The 15,042-nt window shown below is 33.1% G+C and overlaps 1 protein-coding gene across 13 annotated transcripts in view; it reads right to left on the reverse strand.

Annotated features, from left to right (window-relative positions):
• The window catches only part of LOC129001319 (protein muscleblind-like), a 586,303-nt gene extending 571,500 nt beyond the window's left edge, over window positions 1–14,803 (reverse strand). For 5 of the 13 annotated variants that reach the window (XR_008491412.1, XM_054428583.1, XM_054428579.1 and 2 more), the window contains exon 1: window positions 14,603–14,796. The gene's annotated coding sequence lies outside the window, so the exon portion shown is untranslated. Of the gene's footprint in view, window positions 1–14,602 lie in introns of all 13 variants that reach the window. The other 8 variants (XM_054428585.1, XM_054428584.1, XM_054428587.1 and 5 more) reach the window with 8 other exon arrangements.
• Window positions 14,804–15,042: the final 239 nt, after the last annotated feature.

The following is a 15,042-nucleotide window of genomic DNA, read 5'->3' on the forward strand; positions in this document are numbered from 1 at the left end:
TAAAGGTAAAGGCAAACATAGAGTATACTTCACTCCTTCAGCACTTACAGGGTGAAAATGGTAGGTCGTTATGTTGAAGGCATTGGTAATATTTTGAATTCCCAAAATGTTTTCTTGAAATGCAGATATTTCTACTATGATCAAACTTTTGTTTCCTTATAAGCTAACAGTTAATTTTGTATACAATAAAATTGTTATGTCAATTCACGATTGGACCATGCAAACGGTAAATGAAGGCTGGTAAAATTAAGACTAACTAAATTAAATGATGTTTTTGTGGGAAAACTAGGGTTCCCATTTTGACCCACAAAACATAGGTAATACTTTACAATATCCATATATTTTTGGAAAGCGTAAACAAACTAATAATGTAATATACTGAAGTGCTGTATGCCCTACGGTTAGGACGAAAATTGTTGGATAACTGTTATTTTAAAGTTATCATGTTTTTTATGGAGAATAATGTTAATGTGGTTGTCTTGTTTACTTGTTTGTGGACGTATTTTCATCAAATTTGCCAAACCTTTTTCACACTAAGCTATTAAACGCTTCACTGATAAAACCCCTATTTTTTACGTTCTTCCCTGTAGCGGCAAAACTACTATAAATTAATTATAATATTAAAACCAATGTTATTCAAAATAGTAAATATATTAGAAATTGTTTAAGAAATTATTTTTGTGACAATCATTTTAAGCAAATTGGCAGATTTGCTGTGGCGGGAGAATAATTACTCTCTTCTCGTTTTCTGTGTGAATTACTCACAATGATGTGACATTTCTGAGTAGTGAATATTAGAGAACAGTTACCGAGGGACGACAGACGACAGCGCTCCACGACCGTGGTCGCCACCAATTATAACTTCATCATCCCTTCAAACTAACCCTTCACCCTACTCTAGGTGCTGGACGTGAGATCCAAATACAGGCAGATTATGTGAAGAATACTATATCGTTTCGTTTTGATTAGTAAAACTGTTTTATTGATTAAAAAATTGATAAAAGTTTTAACTTACAGAGTGCATACTATATGTAAAAAATTGAGGTATTATTGAAAAATTACATTAATGCAAGGTGGTATCAAAATTAAAATCGTTGCACTGTAATTAAATATTCTGATAGTTTCACAAAGTAGGCTAGCTATTTATATTTGCATTCGTATAATTTGTATTAGTAAAGTGTTAAGCATCTAATACATTTCTACCAAGAAATAATCATTATTGCATGGCTTGAGGGGTACTCATTTCGAAAATAGCTTAAGAAGTTATTATTAAGAAGTAATACAAAACCGAATGACTATCCTGGAATTACATTCAATAAGGAACTAGACATTAGTGTTTAGATAGGAGCGAATTCTAGTTTGTCATTTAATTACAAGTAATTTTCCGACTGCTTGTATCCATTGACTATTGAATACTGAAGTCGTATTAATAGTCAAAGTTATATCTTAAACATCGACATCTATAAACTGTTACGTGTTAGATAAAATTTGTATTGCTTTATGATCTTAGATCTCTTGGAAACTGCTAGGTAGTCTACCCACCCATTAACCATACCGACAACGAGCCGAAATACAGAGCTTCCCCAACCACTAATCTGTTGCCAGTTATAGACGTAGCTAGGGTTATGGTCTACTATAGTCATTAAAATGGCGGCATTAGATTCACCACACATCCATTTGATGAGTTAGAATTACAACGAAAGTGAACATAAATGTGAAAACGGACAATGAATATTTGTAATAAATTTCATCGAGTGTTTTCTGCTTGTCAAATCATTTTGATATAGGTTGGAATATAATTAGTTTTCTGATTGATAACATTACTTAAGGGTGTTTGGTCAAAAATTTTATTTCTCATTTTTTGTTATTGTTCAATTGCATTAAAATTAGAGATACAAATATATAAGAATTTTTTTTTATTTTGAATACTAAGCGAGATATGGAGTTTGAAAGTAGTAAATTTTTCATCTTTGGTACCAATTCACAGGGAGAATGGGTAATGCGATTCTCACAAAAATTGGCATTCAGGTGTGTAAAAATAAGATGATAATCACTGGCTATTTAAAATTATAAATTTAAAAAGTTTTAAAAAAATTTATTTTTTTATAAATTTTTTTTGAAATTATTAAAAATTTTAAAAAAATTTTAAAATAGCTCTTTGTTTTTGGGGAAAATTTATCTGTATTTTGGAATTTAAAAAAAATTGATATGTTAATTCGTTTGGGCTGTGAATTCGTACCTTTGATGCCTTGTGCTGTCGGAGCACTACTCGTTGAGAGTGTGTACACTGACACCGGGGCTTTAGAAATCAACGATAAACGTATTCTTTCAATGTTATAAGATGTTAATAATTACGTGATGTTAAAGTATTCTAAAGCCCCTGTGTTAGTGTACAAACTCTCAACGAGTAGTGCTCCGACAGCGCAGGGCATCAAAGGTACGAATTCACAGCCCAAACGAATTAACATATAAAATTTTTTTAAATTCCAAAATACAGATAAATTTTCCCCCAAAACAAAGAGCTATTTTAAAACTTTTTAAAAATTTTAATAATTTCAAAAAAATTTATAAAAATATAAAATTTTTAATTTTAAATAGCCAGTGATTATTATCTTATTTTTCCACACCTGAATGCCAATTTTGGCGAGAATCGCATTACCCATTCTCCCTGTGAATTGGTACCAAAGATGAAAAATTTACTACTTTCAAGCTCCATATCTCGCTTAATATTCAAAATGAAAAATGTTTTCTTATATATTTGTATTTCTAATTTTTAGTACAATTGAACAATAACAAAAAATCAGACATGAAAATTTACGACCAAACACCCTTAAATTATTCTTAATTCAATTTACATTTTAGGGACCAATTACCGATTTTACATTCACATAGTAAAAATATAGCCCTCTTTTCCTGTTGTGCTAGTTATTTTAACAAGCAATTTATAAGTCAAAATCTACTTCAATAAAAACAAAACTATTTAATACCTATTGTCTTAACCATTTTTGTCGGCAATTTTCCGGATCTTAGAAAAAATAACTAAATTGAAAGTCATCAAGTTTTGATCATGCACTTAAGTAGAAAGAAACATTTCTACAAAAAATCTAAAGCTATACGCTTTTACATTATAAAAAAAAATATTAGTAACGCTTAAAACAGAACCTAAAATAAACTTTTTAGGAAAAAAAGGAATTTATTTCGAACCGGCTATCTTGAACTAACAAAAGAAGTACAGTATGTGCCGAAATCACAGTACCGAAAATGATTAAAATATGACGATTCTCAGTACTGGTTATTTTTGCACATACTGTTATTAAAATTTGGAGAACGTATCCACATCGTTCAGTAAAAATTTTAAAACAGACTAATAAGAATTATCTTTTGCTGTACAAAGAAGCATGTTGTACAGAATTATATTATTTTTCATTTTTTGTCTTTCAAAATTTTATTCAATTTATAAAATAGATAAAACCTATTGAGAAATTTTGCAACAAGATAAAAATCAACACAGAATTTTGCCATTAATAAAAAATGTATGCTGTAAAAAACACTCAGCTTAAAAATAGGGAAAATAACACTCTATTAAAAAGGATAAAAATCTAAACGGGGGAAATATAAAACCACCGAGAATATGATATCTATATAAATGGTTTCATACATTTAGATATATCACATTCTAGGGAAAGATAAAATGTTTGCCCGCAGTGTCGTTAATTTTTATTACAAAACTAACAAAAGCGGTCCGTTGTGCGATTCCCTGTAGGATCATTGGCAGTGCGTCTGTTTTATTCATACTTTGGCCAAAGGGGCTAATTATCATTGATTGAACAGCGGTGAAAATTAAACATATCGCATTTGGACATCCGTGTGTGTTGGCGTTTGACAATAATTACTGCCGTGGTGTGTTGTGTTTCAATAGATGATCAACTGTGTATTTCACAATTTTTCGGGAAAGCGTATTGGACAATTTTAATTATTCAACCCTGTTGATGAAACATTATCATGTGCTTAATTTAAAGTTACCAATTTATTGTTATTTTACAATTTTATTGTTTTGTGAGTTAATTTATAATAGGGTTCTAGAACCGATTTTCGTTTACTATCAGAAAATGAACGATAAAATGAACGTAAAACCACATTAAAACTGGGCGAACGGGAGCATAGATACAAAGGTTTTTGTTTGATCCCTTTAGATCATTAATAGTCAAGAATAGGTCAAGTTCTCTCTTTACCGCATGAGTAGAAATTTTTTGTATGATAACTAGGATTAATTGAGATTATTCATTTGCCATACTGTTCTACACAAAGATCAATCTTAAACTACGTAGTATGTTGTATATAAAAGCACAGAAAACATACTACGGTTATAGTAGTATGTTTTCTGTGATAAAATTCTCATATATCGTACTTTAATGTAGCCACCAATGCAATAGTATTGTGATTTGCGTTATTGGTGTTCAAGAATAATGTGTATAAATTTAAAGCTAAATGTTATATGATTTGCATCAGCTACGTTAACAATTTCAAACTCCTTCAGGATTTAAGTGTCCCCATTTTAGATTATGCCAAACATTCTATCGAGCCAATAAAAGAAATGATAAACATGAATCGTGGTTTTTTAAGCATCTAAGACTTCTTACATACTTATTAGCTAAACACCCGAAAGTTTTTACTTTTAAAACTGATATTCAAAATGTTCTGTGAGTACGGAGTGTACGTACACATCTAGTGCTAAACAATGGCTTTGGAGCCACCATATAATATTTGGTCTGTTGTCCCAACAATGCGATGCGGGCTGCATCGATCCGTTGCACCAGGTAGCGATGCAGCTAACCTAGAAAAGTGACTAAATCAAACTTAGCCCGAGCATCACGGTCACAAAATTTCCCTCTCATGTTTAATTAGATTTGCATTGGTTTACTGGAGAATTAACGAGAGTGTTTAGTAATAAAGTAGTTGGAATATTATACAGACAGGCCTACTCAAATATGTAGGAAGGAGTGTCTTAATAAGGGAATTCTTATTGTAAGTATAAATTCATCGATGTTAGAAAGTGTTGAGTTGTTCCGTTTACTTTCTTTTTAGTGAATTTGGCATATAGGGTATAAGCTATTTCGTTTTACTAAGCTTTAGCCTGAGACTGTTTTACACATTACTTAATTCAGTCTAGGTCTAGAGGTTGCATAATTATCACTTATGCCTACCGTACACGAGGGACTTTTTGTCGGCCGACTATTTTGTCGTAGTCGGGAGTCAAAGTCGGTCCAGTGGTAAATCTGAGCACGCACACGGGCCGACTGCAGCAAGACAGTCGGGGCATTTTGGGGTGACCGATTGTCCCGCCTACTGCTCCCGGACTCAACTGTCGTATTTATAAAGGCATAGATAGAGACAAGTTTGAACGCGCACACTGACGACTAAAAAGTCTGTCAGTCTGATAGAGTTTTGTTGTGTGTGCGTTAACGCAGAAAGTCGTGTTATGGCTGCGAAAAGTGCAAATGTTTTGCGAGACGAAAATTGATCAACTTATTGATGAGAGGCACGGCCCTTTCTTTATAAAAAGTCTTTGAAGGAGTATTCAGACATAATATTAAATACCCTCGCCACAGCAAACCTGCCGTCTAAGCAAATTTCCATTTGCCTGAATCGATTTTAAATTTGATCTATTTAAATGACGTTAGGTTTAACGAGTACCTAAATTTACTGCTACTAACTAAGTAAACTAATAAAGGGGAACACTAATAAAGTGTGTTTTTTAGTAAAATATTAAGAGCTTAGTATAAAATAAATAAATTTGCTGAGTTAAATCTAAATATATCCATAAAAAAACAAACTACAACGTCATTTTACTATATTCTCCATAAGAATAACATGGGAATTTTAAAATTAAAATTTCTTAAATGTTTTCCGTAACTAATAACCATACAAAAACACTTTGATATACTGAATTATTAGTTTTTTAAGCTCTTTAAAAAGGTCTAGAGAGAAATTCGGAAATTTTGTGTTTTGAAGGTCAAAAATGAGAAAACCCATTTTTACTCGATGAAACCTCCCGTAAAACCAATGGTTTCCCATTAGGTAACGATTAGGAGACGAAATGGTAACCTAGGGATAATCGATAATCGTTGTACATGCACCCTTTTACGTAACTATGTTCGTGTTCGTGTGTGTGTGTTTTTGTGTAAATCTAATATATAAAATTCTCGTGTCACAGTGTTTGTCTGCAAACTCCTCCGGAACGACTTCACCGATCGTTATGAAATTTGGTGTGTAGATTCTGTAGGTATGCGAATCGGACGTAAACTATTTCCCGTTTCGAAATTCTTAAAAGGGCTCCGCCCCAGTGGCTCTGGAGTTTCCCATGTTAACCTTATGAGAAATGGAATTAATGAATCTTAACAGCTGTTTCAATTAAACAAGTTGGTTCTGTTCTATGATGTTCAATAGCATTAAAGTTACAAGGATTACCAACAGGGTGCAGCACTATTTCTTTTACATTTATGACAACAGCTAATTTGCAACCAAAAGGTGAGTGAGCGTAGCGAACGAACTTCAACCTGGAGGCGAGTGAGCGTAGCGAACGAGCTAACCTGAAGGCAAGTGAGCGCAGCGAACGAGCTCCAACCTAAAGGTGAGAGAGCGTAGCGAACGAGCTCCAACCCAAAGGTGAGTGAGCGTAGCGAACGAACTTCAACCAGGACGTGATTGAGCGATGCAAACGAGATCATCTTGAAAATTAAACGTAACGGTACTTTCTTTCCATCGGTCTGTCTTAGGGGAAACCTATAACTTAGGCGATACGAAGTTCGCCGGGTCAGCTAGTGTACTATATGCGTATCGACCTTCTAATGAAGTGATCGTGACACCCCCTGGACGCCTGAAGTTAACTTCTTCATGAAGTTAAAACTATAGTTATAGTTGCGTGACTTTGCAACTATTGGATTACACAGAAGCAGGCATTTACCCAATTTATATATTTAACGTAATCCGGAGGCTAACATCAGAAATGATATTTCGTTTACAATATTCGTTTGTGCTTCATTAGCGTATTGATTTGTACTGTAGCAATAAGTGGAGTGGGTACTGATTTGTGAAAACTCTCGATAGCCAAACGCTTATTTATTGTCAAGAGGTATCAACATTAGAATGTTTTATCTCTACCTACTGTCCATATAAAAGATATTAGATATATTTAAGAATACGTCCATTAACCCATTCTCTTCCTCCGACTAAGCTACTTTATCGTTCAAAATGAATTAGTAGTGTAGCAATATTTTTACATTAAGTTTGTTTCCTTGTCGACGTGTACCGTAGTTTGATATCGATTCCAAATTTCATGAATACCTTGGACATTTCATTTCCAAACGCAATCTGCTTAAGAAGTGATTTCTTCTGCTTCTATAAGCAGAAGTCTCAATTGGCCTTTACTAAATTTACTAAAAATGTGATATTGTCAATTACGTTATAAAATTGTTTAAAACTTCAAACTAACTGAAGAAATAGCAGTATAATCGCACGTAATACTATTCAGGCTTATACGGTACGAGGAAGGTTCGGTTACCGTATTTTAATCAGGATCAAATTTGGATTCTCAACGTAAACAAGCAGGTGTCAACATGCTGGTTGTATTGATCTTTAGTCAACATTACATGGTTGCTCTTACCATCCTCTCGCGCTGGACTATCAACTGTTTTGATGTACTTAAAATTGACTTACCATTAACAAGTTAGGTATTATACTGTATCAATTAAAATTGGGTTAAACATGTTTTTTTCACAGTTTTAGCGAGTTTGTTAAGTTTAAAATGTAATATTACAAGCCTGATTTAGATTCGCCGCTGGTTATCAAGAACAAAATGTCTTAGCGGTAATTGCTTCGGGCATTAAGAAAGTTTCAGCCAGAAAGTGCAGTTTAATCTTCCAGTAATATTGGCTTAATTGCGTTCTCTTACTGACGTAATGAAATTTCCCGTCGTAGATGACCTTTGTTTCTCTTAAGTTAAGCTTTATGTTGGGACAAATAAATTATTACTTAACAGTATTATCAAAAGGGTGGTTTAATCTTTTCTTATTAGAGTTTCTTTTCTTTGCGTATGTTATCACTTGTAGGGATTCAAAAAGTAAGTCGGCATAGACCCCCTGGTTGTGATTCCTTTATATTTAATTTAAAAACTTTATACAATTTACAAATTATGCAATTTAGACAGAAACCTTACTATTTTCTTATATTTGTCATAACAAATTAAGCAGTGATATGGGCATTAACATATTCTAAAACACATATTGGTAATTTTGTATTATATCTACCACACCTAAATTGGCAAAATAAACCCCTTAGGTTAGGTTAGGTTGGGTGAGGTTATGTTAAGAAGATTTAATTATTTAAATTAATTAAAATCTTATTTGGAAGTCGATATATCAGTGTGGTTGGTATAATACGAAAGTAGCCAAATATTAATAAGTTAAAAATAATCCATCTGGAAAAGAAGTATTTTAAAATTTTGCTTTTCTTAGTGACATTATTTTGTATTCCTCTCCTCCCTGATGGACCTCTCCACGTCACTTCTCCAGTCTTATCTGACAACTCTGTAGCGACCGAGGGAAAGATATTATCAAACATTTTCACCAAAACTTTCAAAGAAAGTCAACGTTCATCTGGCTTCACCATCTGCCCTCGACCAAGATGGTTCAACTTATTTGGTTTATGTTTTCACAAACTAAATCAATCATTTTTAACAGATAATTATTGATTTCTTGTTATTGAATATGTGAATGCTATGTGTATAGTTGGGGGCTAATAGTTATATTTTTACGCTATTTTCACTAAATAAAAACATGGATAAAATTTTTACCCCCTCGTGGTACCGGCAAAGTTTAATGCAGGTATGTTATAAAATGACTAGGAATTAAATACATTAATATTGCTAATGGAGTAATAATGCAAAGATTTTTACACTTTTACATTCTATAGAATACCATCAGCTGCGCCAGGCAAAGAAGAAATTAAAGTTTGTTATTAGTTCATAAAATTAATTTTACTTAATACTATTGCAACAGTTTGTGTATGGTTATGTTTGGTTAGTTACGGTTGGCATATTTTAGATTAGTTTGACTAATGTCGAAAAGGGAATCAAAAGTCTTACAGGGGGTTTTGAAATAATGTATTATTGTTTTATTTGGTTAGGCTAGGTAATTTTAGGTTAATTCATAGATTAGCATAGTTAATGGCGCCAAAAAAAGAAACAAAGTTATAGAAAAAGTCATACAAAAGCTTATTTTATACTTTGGCTGTAGTGGGCGGGCATTCTATTGAATGACAAGGTGAAGTATATAATAAGTTGTATTTCATACTTTGCCTGGTTCATTTTAGCCTAGTCATTCTATACAATGCCTGATTACACTTTGCCTTACACTGTAGTACATTAGTCGGTGTCCAATATAAATTGATTCTGGCACATCTCAAAAGCAGAACAAACGCACGGTGATGCTCGCCAGGTAGAAATTGTTTCCACTTCAAAGAAACAGAACTTGTAAAATATTACCGTCGTGTTCTATCTCTAAAATAAACCAATATAGTTTATATCCTCTTCAAGTAAGTCTAGAATGGAATTAAATATTAAAATTTAAAACCTAAAACATAAAATTAATGGATTCTAGGAATAGCAGAATTCTCTACTCTTGTTTAGGTACTCAAAAATAACCTTTAACCCCACTTCTTCGTTTCCTCATTACTTTAGTTTGAAATAAACCTATGTAATATTCGTTAACTAAAGAACATACACCGTTAAAAACCGGCTGGGTTACTATTGTTTACAGCGAAAATTTATGGTGGATAGAATTTCATCCGAATATAATAATAGTTTCGGGTTGGACAAAATGAGCTGGTTATATTCTTAATGATTGCGAGTACAGCTGTAATCAGATTCGAACTGATTAAACTAACCAAAAATTGAACTTCTCTCAGGTTTGAACGGTATATCTACGTATTCCAAGATGAAAACTCAAACCACCCGGCTTAAGCACAATCCTTGACATTTCCATTCTACGTCAAAGTTTGAAATACACCACCCTCATCTTATAAAAAAGCATCTCCGGAATAAGGGTTGAATTCGTGTGATATTTGTATAAAAAGTACGATTTTCCCAGATTCAGCTGTAAACCAAATTACAATGTATGACCACAGACGATATGGTGTTTTACTCTATTGTCTGTGGTATGACTACTCATATTTCTTCTTACAGCCATTTAGGACACTTCCATACTGCAGATTGTGGAGATTGCCGAGTTTTCTACTATCAAAGTCAGCTGCTCAGATCCAACTCTCCCACCACTTAGGCAATCTAATTTGATGCTTAGGCCGTGTCACACACGGTTTCCCATTTGCCGGGGGAAGGGGGAGGAATAACTCGATTTGACCGGGTAATGCGGTTTGCTGCGTTTGAGATCAGTTTTGAAAACGCTCGTAATATGGATCCGAGCGGGGTGGTTAGAAACCATGCAACAAGCTATGTTGTGAACGTAGAAGATTGCTTGGCAGCTAAATAGTTATAATCTTAAAGCGTTAGTTGTTTAATACATACAAAGTAATTTATATAACAAATCAAAAACTCTCTATCAACCCGTAAGCTCTTCTGATGCTATTTATTTAAGGTTTCTTTACTCGAAAATTTAATGATAACGTTTTGAAAACTGACACATAAATTGAGATCAAAAACTTTCTGTGATATTCAAATTCTAATTTAGTATACCTAACTTAAATAGTAAGTTAAAGCTTCAGTTTAGTAAACAAATGTATTTCTGTAGTTTTTTTATTGCATTTTAGTATATTTGTGTGGGAAAGAGTACTGTGGCCCTAACGTTGCCTTTCTTAAGGATTAATTTCATTTTATATTCATGTGAATTAATTTTCAATATCTTTTTGGAAAATAATCCTGCTGTTTCCATTATTTTCAACAATAAATACAATATTCATATATTTAAGAATCTTAAGTTCAATTACCGTTAAATAGTTTTAACAAACCAAATAACGTGAGAAACACATACTCTATCACTCGTTCCCTAGCAAAAAAAATATGGAGTGGTTTAAATTGTATTCAATTTTATTTTCAATCCGGAAATAAATTCTGTGAAAGGTTGGAGTCTGCAGAAAACTCTTGAAGTTAGAGAAGAAAAGGACTGAAATGATTTGAAATGAACAAGAGTTCCACTTGACGCTGCCCTGCCAAACAAAGGCGTTAAAGTCAGCTGTTTTCAAAGAAGCCATGTTTATACTAAGTATCATTTCACTTTTTAATTTATTTAAAACATTCAATAGTCATACTAGTTTTTAATTGAGTTTTTAGGGTTTTAATTTATTTCATTTGGCCAATTTGCTTAAGAAAAATTCTGGAGATGCATTTTAAAGTCCATATTCGAGTTCAACGTGCGATTATGGTTATTAGATCGGACCGCAAGATATATAGCAGATAGAACGGAGATATTTATTAAATCCGTTATTAGTTACCTATAACATAGGTTTGTTGGTTTTACTGTTCATGGGAGGAATGTTATTTTAATTGTTTTTATTTGTACAAAGTTCTTAACACTCCTAATTTATTTTGTGGCATTTTTATCCCGAAACTTGAAACAAAGCTTTTATACAGACTCCCTAGTCTGTGCTTTAACGTATCCGCATAAACCATATTTTTTAAATGTGCTTTAAACATTTTCAAACATGATTTGAACAAGAAAACTAAATGTTTAATCTGAAAGTAAAATCGCAATTAAAAATACCCTTGACTCAAACATAATTATTTTTCAACGTTTAAGAACATAGATGTATCTTAAATTTTCTTTTGTGGGCTGGAGCATAAACACCAAACTATCAGTTTGCAATATTGTTTCTAAAGATCCCCCAAACGTCGGAAAAACGTTGATATGAGTAAAAGTAAGAGTGGGCGAGAGCATACCGAAGACACCAAACATACAACAGACTGTCTTTGCAGTGTTTGGCCTAGGTCCAGCATATGTGGCTGAGAGAAATAGCCGCGGATCAAACGATCCGACTGTGTACATTGTTGCCGCGACCAACCAAATATCTCGCCACTGCAAATGGGTATCAATTAAAAATTTATAATAATTATACATCCGTAAATTGTGATTTGTAATCGTGACTTCAGTCGCAATGTAGTTAGTTGTGGCTGTTTAATCCTAAATTGGTATTAAAATGATATACCAGCCGATATCTCCTTAAAACATTGTTAAACATAAATTTCATCAATTTCCGAAACACCAAATTGCAAAATCATGATATTGGCTTCAGTTTAAAATTCATGGGGCATTTTTAAAATTGTAATGTACCAAAAAAGTTATTCGAAATATTATTGAAAACTATATTGGGTTTGTTTTGTTGGTGAAGAAACACGATGTTTCAAATACCGGTAACAATTATATTTATATGTATGGATTATAATTCATACGGTAAAAAATGTTTTAGGTTCATAAAATATGCCATGATTTGTTTAAATAATGTTTTCATGAATCATAGTGTAAGTTGAATATCCATTCTTCAATATGTATTTAATTAAAACGCGTTCAATTTCCACTATTACAAATGTCTAATAAGTTAATAAGTTTGGATATTTGTAAATTGTAATGTGTCTATAAATATAATACATCTGATATAGTACAATGCCAAAACGGATCGTGGCTTTATGTCATGAATACTGTCATAATTTATGTATTTGGACCAGAATTAATGGTCTTTGGGAAACCAAGTTGGTCGATTCAGTCGTGAGGTCAGAACTCATTGAAAGTTGTATACAAACCTTCTGACGTCGATCATTGAGCAATCAATTAATATCCCTAGCTTCTGAATCAGCTGACATTATTCGGTAGTACCTCGTGAGTAATCCCTCCTAGCAACATGTATAAATAATAGTAATCAGAGATGTTTGGTAACAACGAAAGTAAACACGAATCCCCTTTTCCCTTCAGTAGACCTTTTTCATAAGATTGATGATTTTAATGTAACTCGCCATGTTAGCAGTAGTATAAATACTATTCAAAAAGTACCACTACTTTTGCGATACTTTTGAAGAAGTTAATTTATAATACAAATTATTTCTATAGACAAATCGTTTACCTACCCTTCCAAAAATGTCGCCAATTAAATTTCAAAGCTTTGTTTGAATAACCGCTAAGTTTTCTTAACTATAGATTATAGGATTTATATAATGTGATATTTATATATTTATAAGAGACAATTGCACTTGCTCAACGTAAATAAAATGTAGTTCTCTTAATTCAAATTTAAGAAATGCAATAGTATGAGTTCTAAACGGAATGTTAAACTAGGTCTTCTTACCGTAAATACAGAAGTTATAAACAGATCTTCATACAAGTGAGGTCGTAAGTTCATTAAACGACGGGTTAATTTATAAATCCTTCCGTTCATCAGGGATTGGCTGATTTGATTTATACATTTAACATGCAGCTTAAATCATTGAAATATAACTACACTTTATTTAATTTCAGTTCGGAGAATGATCATTGGCCACTCTTATGTGCAGACAGGTCTATACATGATATTATAGAATATAACCATTTTGAAATTTGTTTAACTCCATTTGAGGATTGAATGGCCCACTATTAATCGAAATAGAAATAATGTGTTAATAAATAGCAGTTTCTCCCATTTGTGATACCTTTGACTATTAATACAACAACTGATTTTAGAAGTCAATCCATCTGGCAAAAAATAAATCATGAAAAAATATATATAGAATTTTGAATCAATATGAAAGAGCTGAAAAATATTAAAACACACATCTTATGAAAAACTTATGAAATACTTTTCCATTATTCGTACACGGAATACAATACCAAAAACTACTATCACCTCCATAGCAAAGAAATTAAAAAGATAATTTCATAAAGTACATTGAAAATGTTGTTTTTCTTGAGCATGTTATTACACTTTCTAATATTTAAGAATGTTTCTTTGTCAGCAATTGTGCGCAGTCACTGATGGATGATTAAAAATTGATTGCATTAGTAAAACTCTATTAAAATGATGCGTAATAAGAAAACGACATGAAAAAAAACAGGAATCTATCTAATGAAAGCTAGTTATATTCAATTCTTTAATACTTAATACTTTTCAATGAAATTGCGAGCATGATATAATATAGTTGATTGGAAAATAATTAACGTAATTGAGCCGGTATATACTTTAGCTTCGGAAATTCTTAATAACCACTAATAATTAATCAAATTTGCCGATTAAATTTACTTAAATTTATTAAAATACTTATACCTTTATAGTAAAATTATCAATGATTACAACATATTTACACTATTATGCCAAACCACGCACACACACAACACAATCAATACGGCCGTACACGCGTGTATGTGGGCGTGTGATAACGCGCAGCACAACATAACCTCAACAGATAAGGCGATTGACCTGGTGAAGGACACGGCAGCTTTGGCCAATCGATACTCCAACAGTCGGTGTACACTGTACAGACTCGTACACGTCATTGTGTACACGTAAAATGTGATGTACAACTACTGTACACGACAACTACACGTGCACACGTACACTACGTAACACTAACCTGTAAAGTAGCTCGTCTGGGCGTGGGGGAGACGAAGCGAATCTCTTCCACAAAACGCAAAATAGTGCACACAAAAAACAATAGGCACTGAACACTGGACACAGGAGAGAAAAAGAGTCTCAAAATTTCTGTGGAAGAACAAAACGCGAGCAGCCAACCAAGTAAGCACAAAAATCTCTACTAAACTGAACAGTGATCGGACTGGGAAACTAACAGCTAGGTGTCGGCGGGCGTCGGGCGTTCTCGGCGATGTTCGGCACCGATCGTTGGCGACGCTCGGTGGGGGCCGAAGGGCGGCTCATCGCCAGTGGGAGAAAAATGTTCACCAGTGTGGCTTATGCGTCATCGAATTAAACGACCCGAGCCGCTAAGAGAGCCAATAATTAATTCTTCGCCGGGCGGTTATACAAATCGAATCATTCTGCCACATTGACCGTCCG

The sequence above is a fragment of the Macrosteles quadrilineatus genome, unplaced genomic scaffold, assembly GCF_028750875.1.
Source record: "Macrosteles quadrilineatus isolate MER2022 unplaced genomic scaffold, UCM_ALF_1.0 Scaffold_8__2_contigs__length_117827958, whole genome shotgun sequence".
Lineage (NCBI taxonomy): Eukaryota > Metazoa > Arthropoda > Insecta > Hemiptera > Cicadellidae > Macrosteles > Macrosteles quadrilineatus.